A 22,500-nucleotide genomic window follows, 5' to 3' on the forward strand; every position below is an offset into this window, starting at 1 on the left:
CCAACATTCTGAGGCAGCGTTCTGCTGGTTTCGTTACAATAAGCCCTTTTCACGGTGATGTCAGACGAAGCGTTGCTGGGTGTCCTCCGGCATGTCCAGCCGCCCAATACTACAGAAGAAGAAGAAGTATTCATGGGTTTAATCAGGTCCCTTTCCACAGGTGTATACAATCAAGCACCTTGATTATCAATGCAGACTGCATGGTGCTTGATTGTATACACCTGTGGAAAGGGACCTGATGAAACCCATGAATACTTCTTCTTCTTCTTCTGTAGTATTAGGCGGCTGGACATGCCGGAGGACACCCAGCAACGCTTCGTCTGACATCACCGTGAAAAGGGCTAATTGTAGCAAAGATGCTCGCTCCGCTTTGCAGGCTACGACTCGATACCGTTTTGCTACTTTGTAATGAGTTTCTGTTGCCAGCATTTCTGGAAATGAATGATGGTAAAATATTTTTTAGACTTGACTAAATGAAATGTAAGACCTTGTATGGGAAATCTGGCCCATTTTAAGACTTTTTAAGGCCTTAAATTTAAAGTTCAGAATTGTAGACCTTTTAAGACCCCGCGGGAACCCTGTGTTTGCAACATCACTAATTATTAGACCCCCCGGACACACTGGATACATGCAGCATACAAATTAATCCACAGAATTGATCATTATGGGATACTGAAATGTCTTACCTGAGTGTCTCCAGTGCACAGTTTGGGTTACCCAGTCCACTACAAAATTCTTGGACCCCAATATCTCCAATAATGTTGCCACTGAGGTTCAGATTTTTCAGCTTTGAAGACGCTTTGGTGAGGACAGATGCCAGACCTGCACAGCTCCTCTCAGTGAGCCCACAACTGTTGAGCCTTAAAGGAGACATAGAATGGAAACCATTTTGTCTTGGTTTTGAGGTTTTGTGGTTGCCAAAGAGGGCGCCATTTACCATTTCAATACCCAACCTAAATATAAGGTTTTAATTGGGCTTGTAAAATTGTGTTTATTTTTTCATAAATCAAAGTTGAATATATGCTATTGTCACATCAGAGAACACGGTACAAAATTCATCCATTTTGGAGAAAACATTCCACCAGTTAACAGGTTATCTAGAAAGGACTTAATTGCATTAGTGTTGCTGTTCTTCTGAATCATACTTATATAATATAATTTCAAATGTTAACCCCCCCCCAAAAAAACACATACTGTACACATACTGTACACACAACACACACACACACACACACACACACACACACACACACACACACACACACACACACACACACACACACACACACACACACACACACACACACACTTCTGCCCATAACTTTTGCTATCCTACTCACAGAGCCTTTTGGGATTCCTCCACTACTGGCTGCAGTCTTAGGAGACATTCATCAGACCTGCTGTACTTCTTCAAATCAAACACATCCAGCTTTTCTTCTGATGTCAGAAGCACAAACACAAGAGCTGACCACTGTGTGGATGAGAGTTTGTCTGCAGAAAGTGTCCCTGCACTCAGGAAGCTCTGGACCTCCTCCACTAAGGAGTGATCATTGACTTCATTCAGACAGTGGAAGAGGTTGAGAACTCTTTCTGATGATGGCATCTCCCTGATCTTTGTCTTTATGAAGCTGCCTATTTCCTCTTTGCTTTCATGTTGTACTTCCTTTATTAGGCCTCTCAAGAGCCTCTGGTTGGATTCCAGAGAGAGGCCAAGAAGGAAACGGAGGAACAGATCAAAGCGCCCATCTTCATGTTCCAAAGCTTTGTCCACAGCACTCTTCTGTAGGGTGGTCATGGGTTTGTCCATTGTTTGCCACAGACGTTGAAACACTGATCTGGGGGGTTGCTGTGGGGACATGAGATCTTTCCTCTCAGTTATTAACATCAGGATCACATACAAAGCTGCAAGGTACTCCTGGATGCTCAGATGCACAAAGCAGTACACCTTTTCCTGATGAAGGCCTGACTCTTCCTGAAATATCTGGGTGCAGATGCCACAGTATACTGCTGCCTCTCTGACATCAATACCACTCTCTCTCAGGTCGTCTTCATAAAAGATCAAGTTGCCCTTCTTCAGCTGCTCGTAGGCCAACTTTCCAAGAGCAAGGAGACTAGCCTGGTTCCACTGTGGATCTGTGTCATGAACTCCTTCAAATTTCACACTCCTCTGCTTGGTTTGAAATATAAGGAAATATGTGTACATCTCTGTCAAAGTCTTTGGAACTTGCTTACCTCCTTCACTCTTGAGAATAAATTCAATAACATTAGCAGCAATCCAGCAAAACACTGGTATGTGGCACATAATGTGGAGGCTTCTTGATGATTCTATGTGAGTGATAACTTTGCTGGCAAGATCCTGATCACTGATCCTCTTCCTAAAGTACACCTTCTTCTGAGCGTCACTGAACCCTTGTACTTCTGTGACCCGGTCGACACACTCTGGAGGGATTTGATTGGTTGCTGCTGGTCGGGAGGTGATCCAAAGGAGAGCAGAGCGAAGCACATTACCCTTGATGAGATTTGTCAGCAGAACATCCAATGAAGTGACCTTTGTCACGTCAGTCAAAATGTCATTTTTCTGAAAGTCTAGTTTGACTCGACATTCATCCAGACCATCAAAGATGAACAACACTTTGTACTTCCCCTGACTGGGAAAAGTTAACTGCTTCATTTCTGAGAAAAAGTGGTGAAGAAGATCCATCAAAGAGAGTTGTTTGTCTTTCATGCGGTTGAGCTCCCTAAAAGGCAGTGGAAATATGAAACGGATATTCTGGTTTTCTTTCCCCACAGCCCAATCCAGGATGTACTTCTGAACTGAGACAGTTTTGCCAATGCCAGCTACTCCCTTCGTGATGACACTTCTGATTGGTTTGTCTTGGCCAGGTAAGGGCTTAAAGATGTCTGTGCATTTGATTGGTGTCTCCTGTCCAGCTGATCTCTTGGATTTGGACTCAATCTGTCTGACTTCATGCTCCTCATTTACTTTCCCACTTCCTCCCTCTGTGATGTAGACCTCTGTGTAGATCTTCTCCAGCAGAGCAGAGCTGCCTTGCTTTTGTATTCCTTCAAACACACTCTGGTACTTTTTCTTGAGATTTCTCTTCAGCTCAGTCTGACAAACCACATCATGTTCATCTAATTCACAAGAAAATAAAACACAAAACAATACAATCATGTCCATCGAGCCACCAACACCAGACACATACAGTTAATCTATTTCACCATAAATGTACAGTAAGACACAACACTGGGTAATGCAAGTAAAGTAGCATTTCTTACTTTCTTGCAGTTTGTCAGCAATATTATTTTCTTTCATGTTCCTCAGGAAGTGCAGTGCCATCTTAAGAGCCCCTTCTCTGGCATCACTCTCATCCTGCTCTTTACCCTCAAAGTGCTCTTGGTAATCTAAAATCTTCTTGAATCTCTTCAGCTCATTCTTCACAAAGGTGATGATCTTCTCCTCAAGCACCTGGTGTACACATATCTGGTCATACTTTGTATTACAATATCCAGGTGTTCAATATTATATTATTATATTATTATATTATATTATTCGATATTATATTATTTCGACCATATTGTTATTGTTCTGTATTGTAACATCAAAAACGTGTATATCAGTGCAGCATGATACAGCTGCATCCAAACCTGGAATATGTGCTGGAGGTCCCACTGGGTAAACTGGCCACTGACAGCATCTGGTTTGCATTCTTCCATTTGACCACTGAGTATTTAGGACAAAACAGATCACAAATAGATTCCATTAGTTGTGCATGCATGTGCTTGTGGGACGAGGAGATCCGCATGGTTCATGTCATTGGAGTCTCTTTGGCAAGACATTCACCCACCCGACCCCTCAGGAGAGTCAATCCGCACCCGCTGACCCTCAAAAATATACACTAATTAACGATCCGCCCCGACATGAACCAAGTCAACGGCCCTCAAAAATATACACTAATTAACGATCCGCCCCGACATGAACCAAGTCAACGGCCCTCAAAAATATACACTAATTAACGATCCGCCTCGACATGAACCAAGTCAACGGCCCTGTACTGTATATCCATTGTAGTCCATGCTATTGAGGTAGAGACAATGTTTTCACATCAACTTAAAACAATGAGAATTTGCACTGTAGGCTACAGGGCTGATAAACAGGAAATTATTTGTGCCTGAAATGATCAAATCCATTCAAAGACAATATAGAGAATAGCCTTTCTTGACATTGTACATGGCCGAGCTCAAGCTTGAATTTGCACTGTAGGCTTCGTGTTCAATGTTGTAAATCTGTCTGTTCCAGAATATTTGGTTCATATCATCAATCTTTGGTTTTGGTGTTTGTGCAACCAGGCCCTGAAGATTTAACAAAAGTCTGACTAGCCCTACGTAGGAATTAGGAAAGTAGCCTATGTAAGGCGAGATCAAGATTAGGCTACGTTGTTTGCTTCTTTCCCCCATGTCATTTTCGTCAACTCACTGTGAGTCCTGTGTATCGTAGCAACGAGCACAATACTGATGTGGTGTGTCCTGTGGGAAAATCTCATGTACTGTAGGCCTAGTTCTAGTTTCTAGGCTCGTTTATTTTTCGCGTGTCTCTATGATATAATTATTTTTAGATGCAAAAAGTCTAACTGGCTTAGTCAAAGTTTGTCAGAGGGCGGCTCAATTTTGGCTCAGAAAATTATTGGCTGGCGAAATTATTTTTCGTTAATGGTAAACAGTATTGTGATTCATCCGTTTATTTCAGATAGTTTGTTATTAAAAACCATTAACAAAAAAATAATTGATCGTCGACGATGAAAAACGGTCAGAAAATTCAGTCAATATAAGCTACTTTATGTCGCTCGTGCCAGGTTGTGAACCCAGGTCTGCTGCGTAGTAGTCGAGAGAGTTAACATTGCGCCACTGAATTAAAGTAGCCTACCACAACCAATTGGAAAATAGATTTGTTTGTCCAGCAAATATGTAAGAAAATGCTACATTAGTCTGAGCTTTAAAAGACAGCCTACAAATAGAAGATAAGATACAACTATGAATGTACGTAGGCATACGCGCCCTTACGTACATAAATAGGCTTCAACGAATTTCAGCTGAAAATATTGTTTACACACGTAGGCCTGCGCAATAGAACAACGTCGCAACGTTTTCAAAACAAACTCGCATTTTACCACTGTAAATCGCCTCCATGAACTATGCCATGCAAATTAAAAATAGTTATTTTTTTTTTTAAAGATTATTTTTTGGGCTTTTTATGCCTTTAATTGGATAGGACAGTAGAGAGAATGACAGGAAGCGAGTGGGAGAGAGAGCTGGGGTGGGATCCGGAAAGGACCACGGGGCGGGAATCGAACCCGGGTCGCCGGCGTGCGGTGCAGGTGCCCCAGCCAGTTGCGCCACGGCTGGGGCCTAAAAATAGTTATTAAAACTAGAAAACGTAATTTCTAGGAAATTACCAGTGCATGCAAAAGCAAGACATAAGATAAAATGTGAAACAAACTTAAATTTACAAACCGAACCAATACGTGATTGGACTTTTACTCTCTGAAGCTTGACTTTTCCACCTCTGAGTGTGAGTGCGTGTGAGTGTGCGTGCGTGTGTGTTTGTGTGTGAGTGGATGTAAGTGGATGTAAGGAGCATGGCTTTCTATGATGCAGTGAAATGGGGGAGTTAGGTTAGAATGTTGTGGAGTGCATGGAGAAGTGTGGTATATGAAGTGCTGCAGTCAGGTGTGTGTGTGTGTGTATGAGTGAATGGGTAGACAGAGAGAGCTGATAATGCAGGTTCAATTTAACTGGCTGTCAATTAAACTTGATAGGGTCTTGAGCACCTGGCTCTTGACACAGGTGCAAATCAGCTTAATCAGCAGTGCAGTGCGATAGACCTCTGAAGTTCGCCTACAAAAAAGCTTGCCATATATGGGCAGTTGGCTTCAATTAACTCCCGGATCTCCTTATATGGGCAAGGATAGCAGCTTCAGAGGTCTATGAAAAGTCAATGGGGAAACATATTTTGCTAATATCTCAAAAAGTATCAAGTTTACAGAACTGAAATATACATAGACTTAGTCTTATTTTCAAGACCTACGTAACAAAGTTTGAACCAAGTTTCAACGTTAAACGGTTGAAGCTAATTTGGACCTGGTTAGGAGAATAAGAAGAAGAAGAAGAAGAAGATGCCCAGGAAGAACAGAACAGTGCATTTGCATGCACTGTAATAAATCACATATATAATACATATTGCACATATATCAGGGTTTCCCCCAGAAAATTTGTTAGTTAAGGTGGTGTCTGTCCAGGGGAAGGGGGCGTCGCCGTAGCGTCCCCGCCGCATCGCCGCCACTGCCCTACGATGGGGGGGGGGGGGGGGGGGTCGAGACCGTTGGTTCAACTGCAGCCGAGACCGAGTGGCAACGACCAAGTCTTTTGGGAAGCAAGTCAGAGTCGAGACCGAGTCTTAAAGGAGTCAAGGCCGCATCAAGACCAACCAAAGAAAGGGGTTTTCATAATTCACATCACCAAGGATCATATAACAGTTCAATTCCCAAAGGGTAGAGAGGGGATTGTTGGCTACAGAAGCAGTTTCTGATTTACTTTAAGACAAAGAGGTCAGCTAAAGTAAAAATTTAGTAGGCTGTCAGCATTTCATTAATGTTGAAAATGTTGAATTTTGACACTAATGACAGCAATATACCTGGATTTCACATTCATTGTATCAGATTTAATTGTATAAGCAACCAATTAAACATCATTAACACAATTTAGACAATATTATACCTTAAAAGTGTAAGTTTACAACTCCAATAAGGGCCTTTTGTATCTTTCAAAACCTTTGCACTGCTCAGCATAGCACCATAGGTTATATTTTAAAGCCAGTCAATATTATAATATTCTATTAAAACCAAGAATATTTGTAATGGTGGATATTTTAGAATATACCATGAAATAAAGATGAAACTGTATGAAAATGTAACATTGCGACTGTATGGTAAAGTTAGTGAATTGTGATTTAGTAGCCTAAAGCTGCAATTCTTTGATTGAAGCTATATTGTGCGTGCCTGTTGCTCATATAGCTTAAGAGAGCCGGAACGTTTTTAATGCTTTTTAAAACATAATTAGCGAGATCTTACCGCATTGAACGCTAATATTTTGTCACTAGCACCCAAATCTGTCATCTGTCAAATACAGTTGCATGTTCAGCTCTGAACAAAAACATTCAGGAATTATTTCTACAAAACGGAAACGTGCGTCCCGCCCGGTCGGGATGAATGAAACTGCCATGGGAGACAAGAGGCTACAGTTTAAAGTTTAAACTAGCCTGTGTAAACCTCAGACAATTTCAGTATTTTACAACACGTGAATGAATAGCCGTCACAAGTTGTTGTTAGCTGTCGGCTAAATGGCAAACGTCACACGTGTTAACAAATTACAAGATGCAGTGGGCTATGCATTCATAGTAGACGAGTGATAAAAAAAAAAAAAAGATAAAGCGCTCAAAAGTGTTATGCCGCTTATCCCACACATTTGGTAGATTCAACTGAGAACCATTCCTGTGAGAGTCGTCAAATCTAGCTACGTTTAGGCTATTTGTGTTCGCAGTCACTCTGAGATATGCGTGGCCCCAGCTAACAATTTCTGGTTAGGAGAACGTTTTTAGAACGTTTTTTTCCTGGTTAGGAAAACGTTGCCTGAAAGTTGCGAAAGTTGCCACAAGGTTCCCCAGGAAAGTTTTCTTGACGAAAATACTACGTTTTTTTCTGGTTGTTTATTTTGGTTAGCAGAACGTTCTCCTACCCTTTAGGGAACTTTACTATATTTGGTTGCATTAACGTTCCCCTAACCTCCCAGCAACAAAGTGTAAAGGGGGAAAAAATATGTAGAATTATAGTGACATCGAGGCATGGCTCCGCTGTACACTTGCCGTCTGCGGCGACAGCCTATCTGCAACCTGGGAGAGCGAACGTCTCTGATGACTAAGGCAATGACATTATACACGCATGACAATTCACTTACCATTAGTTGCTTGCTGAACTGCGACAAATACGGCTTGTTATCATGTGCAAGTGTCAGCTAAGTATTTAAATGCGGTTAGGTCTAATACTTTCTTGTCTACGGTGTCTTTTCCTAATAAACGATTAGTCAGATCAAAACATAAGCAGAGCAGGCGCTAGCCTAACACACTGTTTCAACATTCAAAACAGGCTGTTTTTATTGCATCGTATGCCATTAAAAGTCCTCGGTTCAGAATTATGATGGATTTTGGTTTATTTTGTTTTAAATTGGGACTGGGAATTGTGGGATAGGCTGAGTGAACAGCACAGTAACATAGGCTATAACTTGGACGTGTTAATATAAAACAATTCTCCCCCGGGAACATTGTGCTGTTTAAGATGCAGTCTCAACGTTTGAGAAAGAATTCATTGAGTCCTCATGAGAGTCCTCATCATCATATTTTCATAACAAATAAAGCTTTAAAAACATGAATGCATTTCAGGTGCCACTCTAATCGATTATGGATTAATCCAAAACTATTCGTCAGATTAGTTAGCATGAAGTCGTTGTGTGCCTGCCTGGGACTATGGCTAGCTCTTCCACCCGGTTTACCCTATACAGTGTTTTTTTAAAGCCTGTTGGACTTAATGGAACAAGTGCATGGAGATGTGAAGAATGTGATCGATACCATACAGCCAGCCTACGTGAGTAACTTTATCTCTGTGTTATCCAAATGTCTTAAAGTTAGCGAGGTTGAGTCTGCTAAAACACCAACACCCCAGAACTCACGGACCCGAGATGGAAGTTTCTCAACCTAGCTTCGCTGGCCCCTTTAGCTGACGGGCTGGCTGGTCGGCCGAATATCAATCCAACAGAGGGGGGAAGAATAGAATAGGGCTATATGTCGATTTTGCAACAAATTATTCCGACTTTGCAGTGTGGCTGCTGGCCGTGTTCAATTGGAAACTCATAGAAACTCTGGGGCGATTTTCATCAATCAACCCCACGCACATAACCAGAGAATACCGATATGGTTATACAAATAAGATACCTAAAAACAACTAAGTAGCAACGTTGTGTGAAAAGAGAAATGCAACCAGAATATAACGTTTTTTTCTTTAGTTGTAATAACGTTCGGGAAACTTTGATAACCTGGAGCTAACGTTCTCTCCAGGGTATTAGAAGGTTACTGATAAACTAACCACAGGAGAACCAGCGGCTAACGTTATTTGCTTGCTGGGATTCAACCAGAATATAACGTTTTTTTCTTTAGTTGTAAAAACGTTAGGGGAACGTTATTTGTTTTGACAACCTGGAGATAACGTTCTCTAAACGTTATTAGTAGGTTGCTGAAAAACGAACCATAGGGGAACCAAAAGCTAACGTTAGTGAAAGTTAGCAGAACGTTAATTGTTTGCTGGGGCAGTGGCACCTTATACATGTATATCAAATATTCATGCTGAATGAGCGCGTCGCCTGTGCATAGGCCAACTCGATTTGAAAAAGTTTCTTTTTTTATGCGTTCTACAGAGAAGGGAGACTAGCGGCTACGTTTTGGAATGACAGGGAGAAAACATGACAGAGTAATACGGCGAATATAACTATACATAATATATTTATTTATTTATTTATTGAAGACGCTAGTTAAGGCGGCAGCCCTATGTTGTTAAGGCGGCCGCCTTAGCAGGAAAGCGCTGCGGGAAACCCTGTATATAAACTATATGTTTTATGGTAAAATATTATTCTCATGCCCGACTGACAGGAAACCCTTGCGACATCTGCTGTGAGAAAAGAGAATAGCAGCCTGGACAAACATGGCCGAACGCGAGACAACATAGTGTTGTCACATAAGTGAGCGCAAAATAGCTCTAAACTAGCTTGTACCGGTGTGTTTTTGATCATGTAAAAATTCTGGGTGACAAAACACGCGTATTTAGGAAAAGTCGTGAACGTAGGGTCCCGGAATTTAATCGAGTGAAAAGATTTATTTTTTTTTGTAATCACTGCGGTCAAATGACCGCAGCCCGGCCGTTCTAGGTATATCTAGGTCAAACCTACACGGCGCTTCTAATACGCGTCAGCGGTCAAATGACCGGCGCTTGGCGCTTCTAGTGTTAACAGTCAATCTATTGATACCAAAAACATCTACTGGGCCTCTGCTTTCAGATTACAAGTCAAAGTACAGTATGTGTTTACTCATTTGAAATATGCTGAGTGCAATGTTGATGATTAACGGAAATGGAGGGCTTCCTTGCTGTAAAACTTTTCCTGTCAGCCATATTGCCAGTGGAAGTCTCCTGAGTATAGCAAATACATAAAATAAACTACTGTATGGCTCTTAAACGTACACTATGTAGTTTTTGCTCCCATCTAGTGGTTAAATTTGATTTTTCATGCACGCTCTAGCGTCACGCGTTTTCAAGTGTGCGTTACAACAATGGCTAGAGCTACGGGAAGTTGAATGGGTCGAGATTCATTCAAGATGTCTTCTACCACTTCATCGAGTTTTCTTTCCAGTGATGATGTAAGTTATTCCAAAGTTCTTTGAATAATTTGTATGATCATGTATGAGTAATTACTCCTCGAGCAACATAGTGAATTACGTTGTCATGCTTATATTGTTTTTACATTAGCTTACTATCGTAATATTAGCATAGCAGCAGCTAACAACTTGACATAACAGTATAGGCTAATGCTTGCATCTAACTATCTATTAATGCAAGGAACGTCTGTCTGTGTGTCACTCTGTCTGTCTGTCTGTCTGTGTGTTCCACGCATAACTCTCAAACCACTCATCCAACTGACCTAAAATTGACACATGTATTGCTAATGACATGCGTGAGTGCAGTGCAAAGTTTGGTCATGTTCGGACAAAAAATGACAAAGATATCGTTAAATTAAACAAAATACAACTCTGCCGCAATCCCACCATTCTACCGCTCTCTGCACTAGCCACTCCCCTCACTCTCACTTACTCCAGCATAGAAACAAAAAAGCCCATTTCGCTGACAAACTCCGTGTTCATGGAAATTACGATGTCTCACGTAAACAACGGACCGTTTCAAGATTGTTCATGTTGGATAAACATGCTGAGTCCGACACACATGCACCCATGTTGGTAAGCAGGCTGTTAAAGTCACGTAATGTTGCATAGGCTACTCATCAACAACCGCGGTTGCCTTGCGCTTCATAGCACTGGCATGGCCATGGCATAGACGGGCCATGCATGCGGTTAGCTCTAGGCTATCATTTCCCAACAACAGCAAAAACGCACGGGTATGTAATGTGTCTAATAGCCATTAGCTGCAACTCAAACGCCTTTCCCCTTCACTTTTTTATTACCTTGCAAAGAGTAAAAAGCTCTAACAGCACGGGCCTGATTCTCATCACCAATCTAACATGATCTACCTGCATCAACGTCATTGGGCAACACCAAAGCCATCGATATCTCAAAGTTGCGACACTACCATTGACTCCCGTGTACAAACAATGGCGGCACTTCCGGGAACTATTCCATTGAGAATGAATGAATATCGGCCCCAGCCGTGGCGCGACTGGCTGGGGCACCTGCACCGCACGCCGGCGACCCGGGTTCGATTCCCGCCCCGTGGTCCTTTCCGGATCCCACCCCTACTCTCTCTCCCGCTCCTTTCCTGTCATCTCTACTGTCCTGTCACATTAAAGGCATAAAAAGCCCAAAAAAATAATCTTTAAAAAAAAAAAAGAGAATGAATGAATATCTCAGAATTTTCTACATGACTTATATAGTCGTGTGCATAATAATGCATTTTCATTGAGTGATATATGTATGTGGAGATGCAGTTTATAGTAATTTTCATCGAGTATTTACCGTAAATATTAATGCGATCGCTGCTGTCAATCCCGTAGTAAACCAGGGACCGAGGGAACTACTGAGTCTACCCACTATACCACGTGACCGCTCTAATCTGGCTTTAACATGGAAGTCAACGGCTGTCGCAACTTTGAGATATCGATGGCTTTGGGCAACACGTTTCTTGGAAAACTAGTTGCTCTAAAGGCATTAAGTGCAGTGCTTGTCTGTAGGCTAAGTATGACCGTCTTCACGCTGCTTCTCTGTGTAACGCGAAATGCAAAAACGCGTTTCTCCCTAGCGGTAATTAACAGGTAGTGTTTTATGTCCCTCTCGGCAGTTCATATTTTTCTATACACCGGAAAGACATGGAAGCCTTCCTGTGAACGTCCCTTTCAATGTAAATGCCGGGAAGTGACTCTTCGGCCAGTAGGACAAGTCAGATCATTGGCATATGTTATTTTACACCAAAGAGGATCTATTTATGAATGAAGACGTTGACTTGAGGTACTAAAACACTTAAAATCCTACATAATGTACCTTTAAGGGAAAGGGAAAACACACATTTGGTATTTTTGGCCAAAAAGGTTCCTGACCCCTGTACTGATCTAAATAGAAGCACAAAGATTTTAAGGACTTGCCTTGATCCATCTGTGACATCATCATGTTGGAAGGTTATCGGGGGATCCATTGACTGGTCACTCCTCATGGACACACAAGTGGGCACAGGTGATGGAGGCCTCTCATGATGGAATGAGCTGTGGTGTAAAAATAAAATCTGTGACAAAAATATGTTGTGTCCCATATCTGGGATGCTCTTTATAGTGCAAATGCCTACACGTAATGGATGCACACAGACAGATGGATAGCACAGATAGCACCATGCTAATGTAGTGAGCAATATCTTTATCTGATTCATCAGCAACTGGCAATGCTTTCATCCAATAACTAATCAACTAATCATCATTATTCCACTGCTCGGTTGAGTTCCCCATTGTCCTGCGTTCTATAAGGGTGTGCATTAACTTTAGATATACGCACGGCTATGAAGTAGTTCCATTGTTTTTGACCTTATCGCAGTGAATATTAATTCGCCAAACTCGCTGTGAAGTTTAATTGCACTGTCACGTTACATGCAAGCTGTAAAATACAGACGTTCAGATCATAGTAACGTTTAGCATATGACAGAGGTGTCATTTAGCTAGTTAGGTGGCAGTAGGCTAGGAAAAATAGCAATCTTTCAAAGTTAACGTTCATCAGAATCCTGGGATATGCCAGCTTGACAACGGGAGATTAGAACTAACGACTGGCTTTTGGCCATAGCAACCATCCATTTAGAACTAGTAACCGCAGTTTGAGAAATGAGTTGAAATGTGTCTGGGAAAAGTAGTTCTACAAACAATACAGTTCTAGCGATTAAAACATTTAAATTAGCACAGGAAACAAACACAACGCAATGGCAACAGTGGAATAAGCGGGATAATGGACGACACGCCGTGCTATGTACAGCTCCCCTTAAAGCATCACAAACCGAGTTAATAGTCTGTACTTTTCTCTCTTAAATGGCTGTGTTAAGGAGCTATGTGATGTAGGGGAGAGCCGGGTCAATTGAGACACTTTTCAGTTAAACGATCTTTTCAAAGATTACGTGATGTACACAAACATTTTTATCATGTGATCAACAACTCACATGTGTTGTCTGTTAGTTACAAGTGTAATTTAACACATACACTCTAAAAAATGCTGGGTTGATTTTGTAACCCAATTGCTGGGTTGTGATGATTTGGGTAGTTTCAACCCAATATTGGGCTCTAACAATCTTTCATTGCAACCCATTAGCAACCCAACTAATTGGGTTGAGGAAGTAACCCCACGCATTGGGTTGTAGCCGCTCCTCCTACTTTTCAAAAAATCTCGGGCATATCATCCGCCATTTTTTCCAGACGACTTTGCGGTGTGGTTGAGAAACGTTGAGAGACGGTGACCTTCTCTGTGTCAGGTAAGTTAATCATTACAAAACATTTTTCTTGAGTAATTCAGAACAATATTAAATGAAAAATATGTGTGGTTTCAGTGTAATAGGCTAACTCTAAGTAAACATATTACAATAGCCTACTGAATGGTTGTAACTGAACTTAGCTTAGCTTAGCATAAACGTTTATCATTTAATTGAATATCATCGCACCATCCAGCCAGAAAATAATAAAAACGTATGTTTAAGTTCTGCAATCTATATCGTCGAAATTTCTAATGGTTTAGTTACAAAAAGCAGTGAATATATTTTCCGTTTCTTTTTGCCTAGCAATCGCTAGCAATGTGCTAGCGTGACATTAGCATTTGAGCAGAGCAACGTGTCACCGCCATAGACAGTAGCAGCCAGAGCCATATAGAGCTCCCCAGTCCCGCCCACAGCCTTGTCCGGAAGAAAAAATCCAATACAATTTCTCCATTGACAATTGGAGAATAAGCCATAACATCGTAACCGTCCATGGTAGACTTAAAACCAGCTACGATGTGACTAAGCGATTATACCGGCTCATATAGATGTCAAAAGTTAATGGGGGCATCAACCTTGTTTTGAGAAAACAATGCTTTATTCACGATTTAACGAGAGAGTACTACACTACCCGACACCCTAACGTGTAAAACTGGTGAAAGCAGAGCCTTTGATTGGTAGAGATCGCCGTTGCCATGGCAATGCCAAACAAACTGTACTCAGCTTTTCCCGCGCCTATCGTCCAGCTTCGTCTCGCTGGAACTTCAAAACTTAAAATGGCTGCAGGGCTGATCAGGACCGATGTGTGGTCTTCCGAAAAATAACGGTTTTCTCATCTTGAAGGTTGAATTTACTCAATGGAAACGGTAGGAAGTAATCATCTTCTTTTCTCAGATTAATATGGAACCATGTTAAAGTATCGTTAGGCTGCAAATGTTGGAAATGTGTGTACGTTTGCAAAGCATCCGGGGATTTGAGTTCTCTATCTCGGAATTTAAGATATGTACACAGTCTTGTACCTTTCGCTTTTTTTACATTTTCTGTTCATTTTTTCACTCGAAATTATAAGTTATATGCTTATGAGTCACATCGTAGCTGGTTAGCCTAAGGCATGGTCTAAAACGTTTTATATCCGAATTTTTCCAGAAGTCAATGGGAGAAATGAATGAGAATTTTACTTCCGGACAAGCACCTCTCTCGGAGGAGGGGCGGGACTGGGGAGCTCTATAAAGACATGGCTCTGGTAGCAGCTAAAGGTCACCGCGCCATTTGCACCGAACTTCGGCAGGCTAGCTGCTAGTTTGCCATTATGCCCAACATGAGGTAACGGATTTGCGTCAAGCCTAGTGAAATGAGTTTGTACTTCTGGTAACATTTGCAATTGCCTATATGTTCGCTTAGTTTTTAGGCAACTAAAATGAGTTTGCGCTCATTGATTTATTGGTAATAATGTTCACCTGACATTTGCACAATTTTATCCAGAGCCGCAAATTAACGTTCTCCAATCACAGATGACGATATATATGAATGGTTGTAGTTTAGCATGCTTAGCTTAACATAAGCTATTATCATTTAATTGGATATGATCCTGCCATCAAATAACAAAAATGCATGTTTAAGTTGTGCAATCTATATCGTCGAAATTCCTAATAGTTTAGCGGTGAATATTTTCCTCTCTTTTTTTTTGCCTGGTAATCGGTTAGCGCGCCATTCACATATCAGCAGAGTAGCTAATGTGTCACCGACCGTGCCATTCGCACCGCAGCAGAGCACATGGTAAAATTAGCTTTTTAGACCTAAGTTGTTGGTCATACAGGTTGGCAATACTGGCTTAATGTTGGTCTCTTGTTAAAGTAAGTACGTTTAGCTGTCAGAAATGGTGCACTTTTTAGATAGACAGATAGGACTAACACCGACAGTAAAAGTCGTGAGTTAGTTAGTTTAGCTGCTACTGGCTAGTTTGCTATTATGTCCAACATGAGGTAAAAAAAATAGAGGTAACATACGGTCAGGGGCTACTGAAAAATGAGTTTGCATCTCTGGTATAACGTTTGCAATAGCCTATATATTCGCTTTTCAGGTAGGTAAAATGTACAGCTTACGATATCGTTGCCATCCTTATGTACATTTTACATTTCTCAGGGCCAGTGGAATGCAGCTGTGACCGTGTATTTTTAGCTATGATATTTGTCAAGTCGTTAAATTTGCGAGTTCGGTTTGGTTTAATGTACGTAGCCTAGCAGGTATTTGTAGTGGTCTTTTTAGGCATGTGGATCCATGTTCCTGTCGTTCATTGTATTACCAATTGAAACACTTCGTTTTCATTTTCATCTGTATAGCATTGCTTGTGTGATAATTATGCTTGCTTAACAGTTAATTTCTTGTTGTTTTGGATGTTTGTTGCCTAGTATGTAAAACAAACGTCTCCCCTGCAAGACATGTGAGAATTGAGATTATGCGATTGGATTATATCTAGAATTACGGATTTTTGTGTCGTGACATGCAAGTTTGGTGTAATCGCATTTTAAATATACGCAAAACACATTTGAATACCGGTATGCATGCCTTTTTTGTTGTACCATTCCTAGTCGCTCTAAATTCACGGTCAGCTCAGACTTGTGTATGCGCAGCCTTCTCTCTCTCTCTAGCCTGTCAATGTAATGATGAAAACAATGCTTGAACATTTCCATCCCAAACTACTTCGTCTACATTATACTAGTATTTGAGATGTAACAGATGGTCTTGAATCTTAACAATCTGTGGTTATGAATAATTGAATTTTGAATATTTGATTTGATTCTCATCACATTACCCCATGTGACCTTATTTTTTTTATTGCTGTGTTTTTGTTTAAGATGGATGATTTTGTTCAGACAAAATTGCTCGACTGGGGGCTTGGTGACCTGCTTCCTACTTTTGAAGGTATGTAGCCTACTAACATTCATTAGACCTACCTCCACCAAGGAGGTTATGTTTTTCTGTCACACAGCCTGGAATATGTATACACTAATCCAGCGAAACACGGAAGTAACACAAAACCGCCATTACTGCGTGCCTGGCTGCTAAGAAATTAGCCCGTTGGTTCCATAGGCGGCTGTTGCAGAAGTTAGCTGTCATTAATACACGTCTTAATACCTTATGGTGTTAATAAATTACCTTCATTGGTAAGTTTTGGTACAGTCTGACATCATTGATCCAATGTTTCCTTTCACCTGACATTTTCATTCATTAGCAGTCCTCTTGTTAGACATTCTCTGACAGGATGCTTTCATTGAAAAGCACAGACAAGTGTCACTCGTCACACTCGCAGGCACGCAGTAATGGCGATATTCAAGATGGCAGCGCCCATAAAGTTCGCGCTGGATTAGTGTATAGGGTCAATTACCCATATCGTCTTGGCGGAGACAAGCGCTCTTTGAGTCATTTTCTAGTTAAATGGACTTGTAAAACCTGCTAGCAAATATTAAAAGTGACCTTCAAAAGCAGCATTGACTTGGTCTGTTTGATTAAAAAGTTATTGTAGCAAATTTGAATTTGAGCCATAATAATTATTATTCCATTAAAGTGCCCCTCCATTGCACACTTTTTCCTTGTTGCTTTGTTGCATAGAAATCCATCTATAGCATTTTTGCATAAATGCTTTTTTGTAGTAGTCACAGGTGCGTAATATTTATTTTCTCATGTTGTGCAGCTGAGAAGATCGATGAAGAATCATTTCTGCTTTTGGACGGCGGCTGTCTACAGTCATTGATTCCAGTCATTGGACCACGGCTCAAATTTCAAAAGTACTTCAATACGTTGCTTAAGGTGAGCTATAGGCATTAAGTCTGCACAAAATGTACATTTGTTTTAAATGTGGCAGATCAGTAAGCCTTGAAATAGCCCAGTATTTCTCTCACCGCCAGTGCTTGACGGCCACTGGGAGGAGGCTGCTGCCATTCCACCTGGTCCAAGTTTGACCCTGCCGGTGCCTGACGACCACCGGAGGGAAGGAGAACACCAACACAGGCTCCGCCCAAGGCCCCTGACTGCAGTTGCCATTCCCCCACCTGACTCCCTGCCGGTGCTTGACGACCACCGGGGGGAGGGAACTCCTTTGGCAATGCCCTCGCCAGAGGCCACGTGATGCTGCAGGCCTGCTTCCCCCATCTGACTCCCTGCCGGTGCTTGACGACCACCGGGGGGAAGTAAGACCTCTGTAACGGCCCCACTGCAGCCAAGAACCTGTTGACGACCTCATGAGGCAGCCGGCCTCTCTCCAGTCCTAAGTCCCTCCCTGCCGGTGCCTGACAACCACCGGAGGGATGGCAGGCAGCGGTGACGCTCAAGCCAATAGGTGCGCATGTGTGTGTGTGTGTGTGCATAAGTGTGTTGCACTTTCTCTCCTGTGTCATATAGAATGTATTATATGGAATGTGTCAATCTTTGAGTGTTGATTGGGGGGAGGTGTTAGGGCAGTTGCAACTTGAAGATGTGCATTTGCAAAAGTCTTAACGGAAGCCCTTTTCAGAATTTGCCCCCTGACTAGAGGACGAAGTGGAAAAGTAAAGTTGCGCGTTGTTTGTCTGCCTTTGGGTGTCAATTTGTCTAACAGAATCTGCTTTGCCCCCTCTCATCTACAGGTTGGAACACACTTGGCAGAGTTCCTGTCCCAGGCAAAAGCAGAGTACCCCTTCGTTCTGATGTTGGGTGATAATCATCAGTGTTCCCAAGCATTCACAATCATCGATGGAACTGCTCTGGAACATCCATCCCTTTTGGGGGCTGTAGATGTGTGCTTCAAAGCCTTCTTTGTCTTTGATATTCAGTATCCACATGCATGTGCACAGATCTGGGAATTCATACAGACTGTGTTAAAGTAATGAGGGCACAGTTTGCAGTGTAGTTTTCAGATTCAATCTGAAACTTTGTGGCCGTTTAAATTAGAGGCCTCTTAAGTGTGTGTGCGTTTTTAATGCTTCATGCCGTTTAAGTTAGAGGCCTGCAAGTGTGTGTGTGTGTTGTAATACTTCATGCCGTTTAAGTTAGAGGCCTGCAAGTATGTGTGTGCGTTTTTAATACTTCATGGCGTTTAAGTTAGAGGCCTGCAAGTATGTGTGTTTTGATACTTCATGCCGTTTCAGTTAGAGGCCTGCAAGTATGTGTGTGTGTGTTGTAATACTTCATGGCGTTTAAGTTAGAGGCCTGCAAGTATGTGTGTGTGTTATAATACTTCATGCCGTTTAAGTTAGAGGCCTGCAAGTATGTGTGCGTTTTCTGCAAGTATGTGTGTGTGTTATAATACTTCATGCCGTTTCAGTTAGAGGCCTGCAAGTATGTGTGTGTTTTGATACTTCATGCTGTTTCAGTTAGAGGCCTGCAAGTATGTGTGTGTGTTGTAATACTTCATGCCGTTTAAGTTAGAGGCCTGCAAGTATGTGTGCATTTTCTGCAAGTATGTGTGTGTGTGTTGTAATACTTCATGCCGTTTCAGTTAGAGGCCTGCAAGTATGTGTGCGTTTTCTGCAAGTATGTGTGTGTGTTATAATACTTCATGCCGTTTAAGTTAGAGGCCTGCAAGTGTGTGTGTGTGCATTTTTAATACTTCATGCCGTTTAAGTTAGAGGCCTGCAAGTATGTGTGTGTGTTATAATACTTCATGCCGTTTAAGTTAGAGGCCTGCAAGTATGTGTGTGTGTGTTTTTTAATACTTCATGCCGTTTCACTTAGAGGCCTGCAAGTATGTGTGTGTGTTTTTTAATACTTCATGCTGTTTCACTTAGAGGCCTGCAAGTATGTGTGTGTGTGTGTGTGTGTGTGTGTGTATTAATACTTCAAGCCGTTTCACTTAGAGGCCTGCAAGTATGTGTGTGTGTGTGTGTGTGTGTGTGTGTGTATAATGTCAATCCAGTTAGAGGCTTGTACTTATAAGTCTGTGTGTCTGTCTATATATTTGTAATACTTGATGGTAAACTGTACCTCAAATTCTTAATAAACAACAATAATTTAGATAAGTGTCTGTTTTTTTTATCATCAAAAAATAGTTTAGTTAACCCAAGGGTTGACTCAGTTTGGATTGTGCATAAACCCACTCTTTTGGTAATTTTAATTGCAGTGTAGTTATTTCCACCCAACTGCTGGGTTGAACATAACCTATTCCTTTAGTAGTTTTAACTCAGCAATGTAGTTATATCTACCTTGCATTTGGGTTAAAATTGTTACCCATTAATATAGTAGTTTTAACTCGGCAATGTAGTTATTTCTACCCAGCTCCTGGGTTAAAGATACAACCCAGCATGCTGGGTTGTTATATGTAACCCAACCCATTGGGTTGACGCAACCCAACGTTGAGTCGGTCCATATATGACCCAGCACATGGGTTGATATTGGGTTGATTTCAACCCAGCCGTTTTTAGAGTGTATGTTGGATGATCGCGCTGTTTTCAAACTTTGAACGTAAGCTGACATTTGTCTCAAATGCCCCACCTATGCGTGTCGTTTGAGACACAAAGGAGGGGCAATTAATACAGCATGGTTTTTTTTTTTTTTTTTTTAAAGTATATTTTTTGGGCTTTTGTGCCTTTAATTTTACAGGACAGTAGAGAGAGACAGGAAGCGAATGGGTGAAAGAGTCGGGGTGGGATCCGGAAAGGACCACGGGGCGGAAATCGAACCCGGGTCGCCGGCGTGCGGTGCAGGTGCCCCAGCCAGTTGCGCCACGGCTGGGGCCATACAGCATGTTTTAAACAGAAACTACTGACCTTACTCACGTTTTATGGAGCATATCGGACAACATACTAGTGTATTAGTCATCCTGAAAGTTTCACATAATTTCTCGCAATATAAATAGGTCAAACAAATATTTTTGTCCCGTACGTAACTTCTGATCACAAAAAAAATCTACCGCATGTATCATTTGTTTCCCTCACTTCGCTGAATATCTGTGGATTCATGTTTTGTTCATTCAAAATATATGTTGTTCATTCAAATAAGTTGTTGTTAACTCAAATCAGTTGTTGTTAATCGCAAAACAGTTATTAATTCGGTGATTTATACAGATATTGATCGTGTAGCCACGTCCGGGTTCGCGTTAGGGAGATTTAAACAGCTGTACCAATTGAACCTCCAGCGACTACTGACACTTAAACCTGTTTTGCCTCTAAACTTCAAAACTATGACATTGCATACTTTAGGGCCTGTTTAAGTACGAATTCATCTGTTGTTTGATCATATTATTATTGCATGGCACCCAAAATACTTTTGATCACAAAAAAACTACCGCATGTAAGATTTTACTTAGGCCTACCGTAGACGAAAACCGGTACCCGCTAATAACTTTTGAATGGCGTGACATAATTTCACGAGCTTTGCCAGGATTGGTATGTGTTATGTGCTAGACGTAGTGTCAAAATCTGACGGCTCAAGCTTGCATGGTTTTCGAGGAAATCGCTGTATCTCAATTGCCCCATGTCTCAATTGACCCGGCGCTCCCCTACAGTAGAATGCTACACAGCAACACATCTCACACGTGAGGATAGCAATACTTTTAAAGTATTAGGGAGATACTTTGCATAGAACAGAAATGCATCTTTTTCAAGAAACATAATTTATATCATGTTACCTACCTTTGCCCCTTTAGACTGCCGTCCTGTTTTGTGTTGCCTTGTTGATCCATGTTTCAGCCACTCCCCATATCATTCATATGAATCTCGTCATGACAAGCTAAAATACAAATAACACAAATTAGACTGTAGGTCTGCAACATAACATCTCAATTTTGTATTGTGTTGACTTGTTTGTCCATGTTTTTTCATATGTACTAACATTTGCCATAATGCCTCTCACATTATCTTCCAAACATACAACTCTTTGAATGCTTAGTTTAGAGATAAAGCCTATATTTGTGTATGCATATAATGTATCCCACTTCAAATGCATTGTTGTGATTTAGTACAAAGTATATTTTGATAATTTCCACATAATTGCTAAATAATGCTATTGTTTATGTAGCCGTTGATACAAAACAAGTTGTACACAAGTCGAACAATATTGCATATGAACTACAATAAAAACCTAACCTGACCAATATTCAGGCCTACAATCTGATGGTATATAATGTCAGGAAAATCGGGGCAGTAGTTTTCCATAAGCTCACTTAAAGCGTCTGTAAAATGAACTTGTGAGCCTATTGATCCTAAAATGGCGGCTAGGCCTGTACTCCTGCGCGCTAAATGGTTTCCTCATACGCAAACAACAGGCTACTGTGGAACGCGCACATGATTAAGACTGGACGTCATGAAACACACACGTTGTAAATGTTCAGTTCCAGCTCATTTATCAAATGCACTCTTTTTAAACGCGTCCGTGAAACACTGCTTGATTTATCCACAGAAGAAGCTCAACACCCACCTTTTAGTTCGTCTCGTTCTGCGCCATTGGAAATACTAACAGACACCCATGTCCCGATACGAAGAGAATGTGTTATACTTGTTTTAGGTTCGGTAGCAGTCTAACTTCGCAGACAAACTGATCATGACTATTTTCATAACCTCGGTTATATTAAAAGCTTTACTTATTGAGCAGGGTATTGCACCCCCTTCGTCTTCCTTCCTGGTATTCGATCGAACCGTTATTTTTACTTTCGGTTCTAAATGTCTTCCCTCTCGCACACCTGTTGTCATGTTGATACCACTAGGTGGAGTTG

The 22,500-nt window shown here is 41.4% G+C and overlaps 1 protein-coding gene and 1 long non-coding RNA gene across 2 annotated transcripts in view; one reads left to right on the top strand and one right to left on the bottom strand.

The window, feature by feature from the left end:
• The window catches only part of LOC134059649 (uncharacterized), a 246,170-nt gene that overhangs the window by 78,975 nt on the left and 144,695 nt on the right, over nt 1–22,500 (bottom strand). The gene's annotated exons all lie outside the window — the stretch shown is intronic.
• LOC134060500 (uncharacterized) lies at nt 16,671–18,062 on the top strand. Its single transcript, XR_009935192.1, has 3 exons — nt 16,671–16,739; nt 17,509–17,624; nt 17,723–18,062. It is a non-coding gene; the product is annotated as an uncharacterized LOC134060500 (long non-coding RNA).

Source organism: Sardina pilchardus, chromosome 16 (genome assembly GCF_963854185.1).
Source record: "Sardina pilchardus chromosome 16, fSarPil1.1, whole genome shotgun sequence".
NCBI classification, from domain to species: Eukaryota; Metazoa; Chordata; class Actinopteri; order Clupeiformes; family Clupeidae; genus Sardina; species Sardina pilchardus.